Source organism: Balaenoptera physalus, assembly GCF_965194825.1.
Source record: "Balaenoptera physalus genome assembly, chromosome: 8".
Taxonomy (NCBI): Eukaryota; Metazoa; Chordata; class Mammalia; order Artiodactyla; family Balaenopteridae; genus Balaenoptera; species Balaenoptera physalus.
Window position 1 is genome coordinate 90,584,824 of NC_138887.1, and position 12,046 is coordinate 90,596,869.

Here is a 12,046-nt window from a genome sequence, read left to right on the forward strand (position 1 = left end):
AGACTCAGTAGAACTGATGGTGTAGTTCTAGACCAAAAGCTGGCAGGCTGAGACCCAGGAAAAGCTGATGTTTCACTTTGAGTTCAAAGGCAGGACAAAACCAATGTTCCAGTTCAAAAGAAGTCAGGCAGGAGGAATTCTCTCTTACTCAGGAAAGGATCAGTCTTTCTGTTCTGTTCAGTCCTTCAACTGATTGGATGAGGCCCACCCACATTAGAGAGGGCAATCTGCTTTACTCAGTCTACCAATTTATTTATTTTTTTTATGTTTTTTTTTCCTTCTTAGTCATCCATTTTATACACATCAGTGTATACATGTCAATCCCAATCTCCCAATTCATCACACCACAAGCCTCACCTCCTGCCGCTTTCCCCTCTTGGTGTCGATATGTTTTTTCTCTACTTCTGTGTCTCAATTTCTGCTTGGCAAACCAGTTTATCTGTACCATTTTCTAGGTTCCACATATATGCGTTAATATACGATACTTTTTTTTCTCTTTCTGACTTACTTCACTCTGTATGACAGTCTCTAGATCCATCCACGTATCTACAAATGACCCAATTTCGTTCCTTTTTATGGCTGAGTAATATTCCACTGTATATATGTCCCACAACTTCTTTATCTATTTGTCTGTTGATGGGCATTGAGGTTGCTTCCATGACCTGGCTATTGTAAATAGTGCTGCAGTGAACATTGGGGTGCATGTGTCTTTTGGAATTATGGCTTTCTCTGGGTATATGCCCAGTAGTGGGATAGCTGGGTCATATGGTAATTCTATTTTCAGTTCTTTAAGGAACCTCCATACTGTTCTCCATAGTGGCTGTATCAATTTACTTTCCCACCAACAGTGCAAGAGGGTTCCCTTTTCTCCACACCCTCTGCAGCATTTGGTGTTTGTAGATTTTCTGATGATGCCCATTCTAACTGGTGTGAGGTGATACCTCATTGTAGTTTTGATTTGCATTTCTCTAATAATTAGTGATGGTGAGCAGCTTTTCACGTGCTTCTTGGCCATCTGGATGTCTTCTTTGGAGAAATGTCTGTTTAGGTCTTCTGCCCATTTTTGGATTGGGTTGTTTGTTTTTTTTAATATTGAGCCGCATGAGCTGTTTATATATTTTGGAAATTAATCCTTTGTCCGATGATTCACTTGCAAATATTTTCTCCCATTCTGAGGGTTGTCTTTTCATCTGGTTTATGGTTTCCTTTGCTATGCAAAAGCTTTTAAATTTCATTAGGTCCCATTTGTTTATTTTTGTTTTTATTTCCATGACTCTAGGAGGTGGATCAAAAGATATCCTGCTGTGATTTATGTCAAAGAGTGTTCTTCCTATGTTTTCCTCTAAGAGTTTTATAGTGCGCAGTCTTACATTTAGGTCTCTAATCCATTTGGAGTTTTTTTTGTGTACGGTGTTAGGGAGTGTTCTAATTTCATTCTTTTACATGTAGCTGTCCAGTTTTCCCAGCAACACTTATTGAAGAGACTGTCTTTCCACCATTGTATATCCTTGCCTCCTTTGTCACAGATTAGTTGCCCATAGGTGCATGGGTTTATCTCTGGGCTTTCTCTCCTGTTCCATTGATCTATATTTCTGTTTCTGGGCCAGTACCATATTGTCTTGATTACTGTAGCTTTGTAATATAGTCTGAAGTCAGGGAGTCTGATTCCTCCAGCTCCGTTTTTTCCCTCAAGACGGCTTTGGCTATTCGGGGTCTTTTGTGTCTCCATACAAATTTTAAGACTTTTTGTTCTAGTTCTGTAAAAATGCCATTGGTAATTTGATAGGGATTGCATTGAATCTGTAGATTGCTTTGGGTAGTATAGTCATTTTCACAATATTGATTCTTCCAGTCCAAGAACATGGTATATCTCTCCATCTGTTGGTACCATCTTTAATTTCTTTCATCAGTGTCTTATAGTTTTCTGCATACAGGTCTTTTTTCTCCCTAGGTAGGTTTATTCCTAGGTATTTTATTCTTTTTGTTGCAATGGTAAATGGGAGTGTTTCCTTAATTTCTCTTTCAGATTTTTCATCATTAGTGTATAAGAATGCAAGAGATTTCTGTGCATTAATTTTGTATCCTGCAACTTTACCAAATTCATTGATTAGCTTTAGTAGTTTTCTGGTGGCATCTTTAGGATTCTCTGTGTATAGTATCATGTCATCTGCAAACAGTGACAGTTTTACTTCTTCTTTTCCAATTTGCATTCCTTTTATTTCTTTTTCTTCTCTGATTGCTGTGGCTAAAACTTCCAAAACTATGTTGAATAATGGTGAGAGTGGACTTCTTTGTCTTGTTCCTGACCTTAGAGGAAATGCTTTCAGTTTTTCACCTTTGAGAATGATGTTTGCTGTGGGTTTGTCGTACATGGCCTTTATTATGTTGAAGTAGGTTCCCTGTATGCCCACTTTCTGGAGAGTTTTTATCATAAATGGGTGTTGAATTCTGTCAAAAGCTTTGTCTGCATCTATTGAGATGGTCATATGGTTTTTAATTCTTCAATTTGTTAATATGGTGTATCCTATTGATTGATTTGCGTATACTGAAGAATCCTTGCATCTCTGGGATAAATCCCACTTGATCATGGTGTTTAATCCTTTCAATATGTTGTTGGATCCTATTTGCTAGTATTTTGTTGAGGATTTTTGCATCTATATTCATCAGTGATATTGGTCTGTAATTTTCTTTTTTTGTAGTATCTTTGTCTGTTTTTAGTATCAGGGTGATGGTGGCCTCATAGAATGAGTTTGGGAGTTTTCCCTCCTCTGCAACTTTTTGGAAGAGTTTGAGAAGGATGGGTGTTAGCTCTTCTCTAAATGTTTGATAGAATTCACCTGTGAAGCCATCTGGTCCTGGACTTTTGTTTGTTGCAAGATTTTTAATCAGAGTTTCAATTTCACTACTTGTGATTGGTCTGTTCATATTTTCTATTTCTTCCTGGTTCAGTCTTGGAAGATTATACCTTTCTAAGAATTTGTCCATTTCTTCCAGGTTGTCCATTTTATTGGCATAGAGTTGCTTGTAGTAATCTCTTAGGATGCTTTGTATTTCTGCAGTGTCTGTTGTAACTTCTCCTTTTTCATTTCTAATTTTATTGATTTGAGTTTTCTCCCTCTTTTTCTTGATGAGTCTGGCTAATGGTTTATCAATTTTGTTTATCTTCTCAAAGAACCAACTTTTAGTTCTATTGATCTTTGCTATTGTTTTCTTTGTTTCTATTTCATTTATTTCTGCTCTGATCTTTATGATTTCTTTCCTTCTGCTAACTTTGGGTTTTGTTTGTTCTTCTTTCTCTAGTTCCTTTAGGTGTAATGTTAGATTGTTTTTTGAGAATTTTCTTGTTTCTTGAGGTAGGCTTGTATAGCTATAAACTTCCCTCTTAGAACTGCTTTTGCTGCATCCCATAGGTTTTGGATCGTTGTGTTTTCATTGTCATTTGTCTCTAGGTATTTTTTTATTTCCTCTTTGATTTCTTCAGTGATCTCTTGGTTATTTAGTAACGTATTGTTTAGCCTCCATGTGTTTGTGTTTTTTACTTTTTTTCCCTGTAATTCATTTCTAATCTCATAGTGTTGTGGTCAGAAAAGATGCTTAATATGATTTCAATTTTCTTAACTTTACTGAGGCTTGATTTGTGACCCAAGATGTGATCTATCCTGGAGAATGTTCTGTGCGCACTGGAGAAGAAAGTGCAATCTGCTGTTTTTGAATGGAATGTCCTATAAATATCAATTAAATCTATCTGGTCTATTGTGTCATTTAAAGCTTGTGTTTTCTTATTAATTTTCTGTTTGGATGATCTGTCCATCAGTGTAAGTGAGGTGTTAAAGTCCCCCACTATTATTGTGTTACTGTTGATTTCCTCTTTTAGAGCTGTTAGCAGTTGCCTTATGTATTGAGGTGTTCCTATGTTAGGTGCATATATATTTATAATTGTTATATCTTCTTCTTGGATTGATCCCTTGATCATTATGTAGTGTCCTTCCTTGTCTCTTGTAACATTACTTTAAAGTTTATTTTACCTGATATGAGTATTGTTACTCCAGCTTTCTTTTGATTTCCATTTGCATGGAATATCTTTTTCCATCCCCTCACTTTCAGTCTGTATGTGTTCCTAGGTCTGAAGTGGGTCTCTTGTAGACAGCATATATATGGGTCTTGTTTTTGTATCCATTCAGCAAGCCTGTGTCTTTTGGTTGGAGCATTTAATCCATTTACGTTTAAGGTAATTATTGATATGTATGTTCCTATTACCATTTTCTTAATTGTTTTGGGTTTGTTTTTGTAGGTCCTTTTCTTCTCTTGTGTTTCCCACTTAGAGAAGTTCCTTTAGCATTTGTTGTAAAGCTGGTTTGGTGGTGCTGAATTCTCTTAGCTTTTACTTGTCTGTAAAGCTTTTGATTTCTCCATCGAATCTGAATGAGATCCTTGCTGGGTAGAGTAATCTTGGTTGTAGGTTCTTCCCTTTCATCACTTTAAGTATATCATGCCACTCCCTTCTGGCTTGTACAGTTTCTGCTGAGAAATCAGCTGTTAACCTTATGGGAATTCCCTTGTGTGTTATTTATTGTTTTTCCCTTGTTGCTTTCAATAATTTTCCTTTGTCTTTAATTTTTGCCAATTTGATTACTATGTGTCTCAGCGTGTTCCTCCTTGGGTTTATCCTGTATGGGACTCTCTGCATTTCCTGGACTTGGGTGGCTATTTCCTTTCCCATGTTAGGGAAGTTTTCGACTATAATCTCTTCAAATATTTTCTCGGGTCCTTTCTCTCTCTCTTCTCCTTCTGGGACCCCTATAATGTGAATATTGTTGCATTTAATGTCTTCCCAGAGGTTTCTTAGGCTGTCTTCATTTCTTTTCATTCTTTTTTCTTTATTCTGTTCTGCAGCAGTGAATTCCACCATTCTGTCTTCCAGGTCACTTATCCGTTCTTCTGCCTCAGTTATTCTGCTATTGATTCCTTCTAGTGTAGTTTTCATTTCAGTTACTGTACTGTTCATCTCTGTTTGTTTGTTCTTTAATTCTTCTAGATCTTTGTTAAACATTTCTTGCATCTTCTCGATCTTTGCCTCCATTCTTTTTCCGAGGTCCTGGATCATCTTCACTATCATTATTCTGAATTCTTTTTCTGGAAGACTACCTATCTCCATTTCATTTAGTTGTTTTTCTGGGGTTTTATCTTTTTCCTTCATCTGGTACATAGCCTTCCGCCTTTTCATCTTGTCTTTCTGTGGATGTGGTTTTTGTTCCACAGGCTGCAGGACTGTAGTTATTACTGCTTCTGCTGTCTGCTCTCCCAGTCTACCAATTTAAATGTTAATCTCATCCAAGAACATCCTTATGAAAACACCCAGAATAATGTTTGACCAAATATCTGGGTACTCCAGTCAAGCTGACACATAAAATTAACCATCACAGCTTCCAAAATAAATTTTGCAAAGGGATCTTCTCCTAATTTCTCTCCCCCTGAAACTCCTTTCATGTTGTTAACAGAGTCCCTCCCTTTGCTGGGCTCTCAAGCAAGCACTGAGGCTGATTATTTAGTAACCCAGGCTGGCATTTGTTTTTACCCAGCAAATCCATTTCTAGTATGCAGTGTGGAGACATGTTTTTGACCATGGCAGCATGTCAGATCTTGGCCAAAGTTATGCCAAAGTTATTCAAGAATAATCAGTGTAGTGACTTTAAAGAAAAGCTTTTGTACAGCAAAGGAAACCATCGACAAAACAAAAAGACAGCATACTGAATGGGAGAAAATATTTGCAAATGATATGACTGATAAGGGGTTAATATCCAAAATATATAAACAGCTCATACAACTCAACATCAAAAAAATAAACAACTTGATTGAAAAATGGGCAGAAGATCTGAATAGACATTTTTCCAAAGAGGAAATGCCGATGCCAACAGGCACATGAAAAGGTGCTCAACATCACCAATCAATAGCATTAGGAAATGCAAATCAAAACCATAATGAGATATCACATCACATCTGTCAGAATGGCTATCATCAAAAAGAACACAAATAACAAATGTTGGAGAGGATATGGAGAAAAGGGAACCCTCCTACACTGTTGGTGGAAATGTAAATTGGTGCAACCACTGTAGAAAACTGTATGGAGCTTTCTCAAAAAACTAAAAATAGAACTACCATATGATCCAGCAATCCCACTCCTGGGTATATATCCAAAAAAAAACCAAAAACAGTAACTCGAAAAGAAACACAATCCCCAATCTTCATAGTAGCATTATTTCCAATTACCAAGATATGGAAGCAACCTAAATGTCCACTAAAAGATAAATGGGTAAAGAAGATGTGGTATATATATACAATGGAATATTACTCAGCCATATTGACATGTACACATTGCTCTATTTAAAATATATAGACAACCAACCAGGACCTACTGTATAGCACAGGGAACTCTGCTCAATATTCTGTAACAACTTAAATGGGAAAATAATTTGAAAAAGAATAGATACTTGTCTATGTATAAGTGAATCACTTTGCTGTACACCTGAAACTAACACATTGTTAATCAACTATACTCCAATATAAAATAAAAATTTTTTAAATAAATAAATTCACTGCTGTGTCCAAAAAAAAAGAATGAAATAATGCCATTTGCAGCAACATGGATGGACCTAGAGATTATCATACTAAGTGAAGTCAGACAGAGAAAGTCAAATATCATATGATATCACTTATATGTCATTGAGCAATTTTTTCTTAGGATGGTTTCTCTTTTATCATTAACTCATAGGATTCTGTCAGTTCCACCTCCAGTGCTTTTAAACTCTTGCCTCATCTCCGCTGTCACTACCTCCGTGTAAGCAACCATCATTTAAATCCTGAACTATCCTAGCTAGTTTTTCTGTTTCCACTCTTGCCCCCTAATCTAACTCACTTGGTCATTTTACTATACAGCAACACAAACTGTCACACATATGTACAAACACACACAGCTTAAAACCCTCCAGTAGCTTCTTATTGTATTCATCATAAAATCTAATCCCTTTACCAAGGCCTACAGAGTCTTACATGACCCAGACCCTACCTGTCTCTTCCATCTTAGCTCATACCACCACCACCTTACTACCTGTCCTCCAGACACACTGATCTTTCATTCTCAAGAACATTTTAAGTCCCATCTGGTCACAGGACTTTGCATAGCTGTTCAATCAAACTGGACTGCTCTTATACCTTCCTCTCTACTTTGCTACCTCCTTCTCATCCTTTAAGTCTCAGCCTCAATATCACTCCTCAGAGAGGTCTTCCATGTCTTCCCTATCTGAAGCAAGTCCTCCCTTGTTAGTCTGTATCTTAGCCTCTTGCCTATTTCCTTCACTGCACATAATATTGAGAAATTATTTTATTTGTCAGTTTATAATTTTTTGTCTTTACCTCCCTTAGGATACAAACTCAGAGATTTTTACCATAATAGACATTCAATTAGTATTTGTTAGATGGATAGATTGCTGGATGGATGGATGATGGAGACTACGAAGGCATGAAGTGCCAAGTTTCTGCTTTACTGCTAATAGTGTCATGAAGAAGGTCACCTAACCCATTGTGAAATAAATTATAGCATTATCAACAACATACTTGCCATTTGTTTTTCTTCCCCAACTTCATTCTTTTCTCCATGATTTTGTTCCCCCATTGAAACTTTCTCTATTGTACCCATTTGAACACTCTGATATGTCAAAACATGAGTTTCCCCTATGAAAATTTTAGCAAGAACTACCATGGATATTTGATATATACATTTTTTCTTACTTGAATAATGGCAAACACATGTTGATACAGCTATTAAGGAAAAAGATGATTTTCCAGCAGCTGTTGGCTTCATCAACTCCACTCTGTGCTGAGTCACTCAAACTTCTACAGAGCTAGAAAGTTACAAGTAAGGAAGAGGAATTTTATTATTGTGATGAGAGAGGAGTGGGAAGAGTTAGATATGGGAAAATGAATAAAATCAACTGGAGTGACAGATTTGATGCTATAGAAAGTTGAGTAATTTATATGTCAAAGGGAAAAAACTATAATCTACCTAGTACTTTAACAGAACAAGTGAAAAACATGTGGAAACTGGCATAAAGGGTGGGGTACTTGCAGCAGGAAGAAGGCAGTCATTAAAAAAAGGTAACAGCTGCCAGTCTGAGCCACTCTATGGATGGGCAACAAAGAAACCTACTCCTCTACTTCACTTGTATTAATATCATGCTAACTATTAATGAGATAATAACTATCCCAGGCATTAGTCAAAGTCCTTTTTGAGAGGATATTTCTTAAGCTCTTCATCACATTGCATGAACTCTTGGAAAAGGTGAGATTTAGTTACCCGCCAACTCTAAAAGAAATTTCTGTCAACTGTATAACACAAGTAAGCACTCTGTGAAATACACAGCACAATGTTCATATTGATGGATATAATTTGGCTTGACACTGACTTTGCATTTTCACTGTGATTTTGTCCTTTTCTTCATTGCCTTTCCTATTGCCCTCAAAATAAAAATAGGTTTCATTTATTGAGCACATACCTTAGGCGAAGCAGTATGCTAAGCATTTTACAAATATTCCTAACAACAACCCTATGGCTTATGTGGCCTTATCTAAGTCAACTGGATGCCACTGCTCTGTTTTCAAGATCAGAAAACAGAAGCTCAGAGGGGTTAAATAGTTTACTCAAGGTTTCCTAGAAAGTTTAACACCTATGACTATTAGCTCCAAAGCTCTTCTTTATGGAGAAACTCACTATGTTCTTGGGAGAAATTGCAAAAGTGAAGTACTATTTGGCAGTATTAAAATAGCATTTTGTGTCATCAAGGGGGAAAAAAGACAGTAAATGGTTAAAATCCATGCAGATAATATATTCCCTAGTCCAAGGTTCTGTTCACATAGTTGTTCGCTTTCTTCCTTTGGCAGGAAGCAACTATTTGGTACAGTAGAAAATAGAAAAACAAGCAAGACAAAGATGGGTAGAACAAAGGCCTTTGTCTTCCAGGAAGCTCAGTGAAGCACCAATGAAGGCAACTCTTAGAATTAATATTTTGTTATTTTTCTCTGAGAAAATAGCTTTTTGTAAAATAAAAACTACTGACAATAAATTTTATGGTTTAGTATAGTGGCCTTAAAACTGTGGAATATAGAACTACAGAAGTCAGAAGTACTGATAGCTCCCCTAAGAGAAAAGAGGTGGGACAGGGGTAGAGATGAGAGGAACAGTATCTACCACTTTCCCGCAAACAAACAAGGTCCATTTTAATTTCTTTTCATATTAATTTTCAGCATAATATTTTATTTGATTAAATAGTTCCATCACTAAGAAAAGTTGAAAACCACTGCCTTGATGAAATAAATACATCTTTTATAGCAACTTAGATCTTAAATGAAAGGCTAGTGCTTGCTTTTGTGATTATCACTCAAATATGTCCTAATAATATTTTTTTGAAATCCAGGCTAAACTGAGATGACCAAACTCAGAAAATATCTATCAAAACCATGAATAAATATACAGTAGCCTTGTAAACTCTCATACTCCAGATCTAACAGAAATGAGTAATAATTTGAGTGGGATGAACAGGAAAAAACTAGGAGTGTCATTTATATTCCTGAGGAGGAAACAAATTTAACAGTGAGGTTTTGGCATTAGGACAAATATATGGGATGACATCAAATATTGCTCAGGCAACTTACAAATAAAATATCAGCCTTCAGTATCTACATTGGACTAAAACAACTTCTTTAGTTCTTCTTATTTCACCTTCAACCTCAAACAATAATGAATGCAAATAATAAGAAATACTGTAGCAGAAAAAAACTTTGACGTTAGAAGCAGGGAACTGTAATCAAATCCTCAACCAACTTCAAAACCAAATATGTGACCTTGGATAAGTCACATAACTATGTCCTCCTAAATCAGCAGTCATAATGCCTCCTATCTCATGAGACTGTGGTTCAAATTAAAAAGTAAAAATGCCTAAAACAGAGCCAAACCTCAAGGGAAATAGAAAGTTTCAAACAGCCCTTCACTCCATCACCCTATCTCATTCTTTCCAGTGTCTCAGGGTCACTTACCTGCTTTTCTTAACACATCCAATTGGAAGAATCAACATTGTGAAAATGACCATACTACCCAAAGCAATCTACAGATTCAATGCAATCCCTATCAAATTACCAATGGTATTTTTCACAGAATTAGAACAAAAAATTTTACAATTTGTATGGAAACACAAAAGATCCCGAATATCCAAAGAAAGCCAATCTTCAGAAAGAAAAATGGAGTTGGAGGAATCAGGCTCCCTGACTTCAGACTATACTACAAAGCTGCAGTAATCAAGACAGTATGGTTTTGGCACAAAAACAGAAATATAGATCAATGGAATAGGATAGAAAGCCTAGAGATAAACCCACACACATATGGTCACCTTATTTTTGACAAAGGAGGCAAGAATATACAATGGAGAAAAGACAGCCTCTTCAATAAGTGGTGTTGGGAAAAACAGACAGCTACATGTAAAACAATGAAATTAGAACACTTCCTAACACCACACACAAAAATAAACTCAAAATGGATTAAAGACCTAAATGTAAGGCCAGACACTATCAAACTCTTAGAGGAAAACATAGGCAGAACACTCTATGACATAAATCACAGCAAGATCCTTTTTGACCCACCACCTAGAGAAATGGAAATACAATAAAAAATAAACAAATGGGACCTAATGAAACTTAAAAGCTTTTACACAGCAAAGGAAACCATAAACAAGACAAAAAGACAACCCTAAGAATGGGAGAAAATATTTGCTAATGAAGCAACTGACAAAGGATTAATCTCCAAAATTTACAAGCAGCTCATACAGCTCAATATCAAAAGAACAAACAACCCAATCCAAAAAGGGGCAGAAGACCTAAACAGACATTTCTCCAAAGTAGACATACAGATTGCCAACAAACACATGAAAAGATGCTCAACATCACTAATCACTAGAGAAATGCAAATCTAAACCACAATGAGGTTTCACCTCACACTGGTCAGAATGGCCATCATCAAAAAATCTAGAAACAATAAATGCTGGAGAGGATGTGGAAAAAAGGGAACCCTCCTGCACTATTGGTGGGAATATAAATTGATTCAGCCACTCTGGAGAACAGTATGGAGGTTCCTTAAAAACCTAAAAGTAGAACTACCATATGACCCAGCAATCCCACTACAGGGCATATACCCTGAGAAAACCATAATTCAAAAAGAGACATGTACCACAATGTTCATTGCAGCACTATTTACAATAGCCAGGACATAGAAGCAACCTAAATGTCCATCGACAGACGAATGGATAAAGAAGATGTGGCACATATATACAATGGAGAAACTCAGCCATAAAAAGGAACAAAATTGAGTTATTTGTAATGAGGTGGATGGACCTGGAGTCTGTCATATAGAGTGAAGTAAGTTAGAAAGAGAAAAACAAGTACCATATGCTAACACACATATATGGAATCTAAAAAAACGGTACTGATGATCCTAGTGGCAGGGCAGGAATAAAGACGCAGACGTAGAGAACAGACTTGAGGACACAGGGTGGGAAGGGGAAGCTGGGACGAAGTAAGAGAGTAGCTTTGACATATATACACTACCAAATGTAAAATGGATGGCTAGTGGGAAGCTGCTGCATAGCACAGGGAAATCAGCCCGATGCTTTGTGACGACCTGGAGGGGTGGGATAGGGAGGGTGGGAGGGAGGCTCAAGAGGGAGGAGATATGGGGATATATGTATACATATAGCTGATTCACTTTGTTGTACAGCAGAAACTAACACAACATTGTAAATCAATTATATTCCAATAAAGATATATAATATATATATATATATATATATATATATATATATATAAACACACATCCTAGCCATTCTCTTGCCTGTCTTCATAAACCATATTTCTTCTTGTGCTTATCAATATGGACTGAGTCAAAATGTCCAAAATCTACCCGACGTTTTACTTCAAGGACCTACCATTGTCCGACTTCCATTTCTTG

At 36.5% G+C, this 12,046-nt stretch overlaps 1 protein-coding gene across 4 annotated transcripts in view; it reads right to left on the reverse strand.

Moving 5' to 3' along the window:
- TFEC (transcription factor EC) overlaps positions 1–12,046 on the reverse strand; it is a 688,992-nt gene that overhangs the window by 586,964 nt on the left and 89,982 nt on the right. The gene's annotated exons all lie outside the window — the stretch shown is intronic.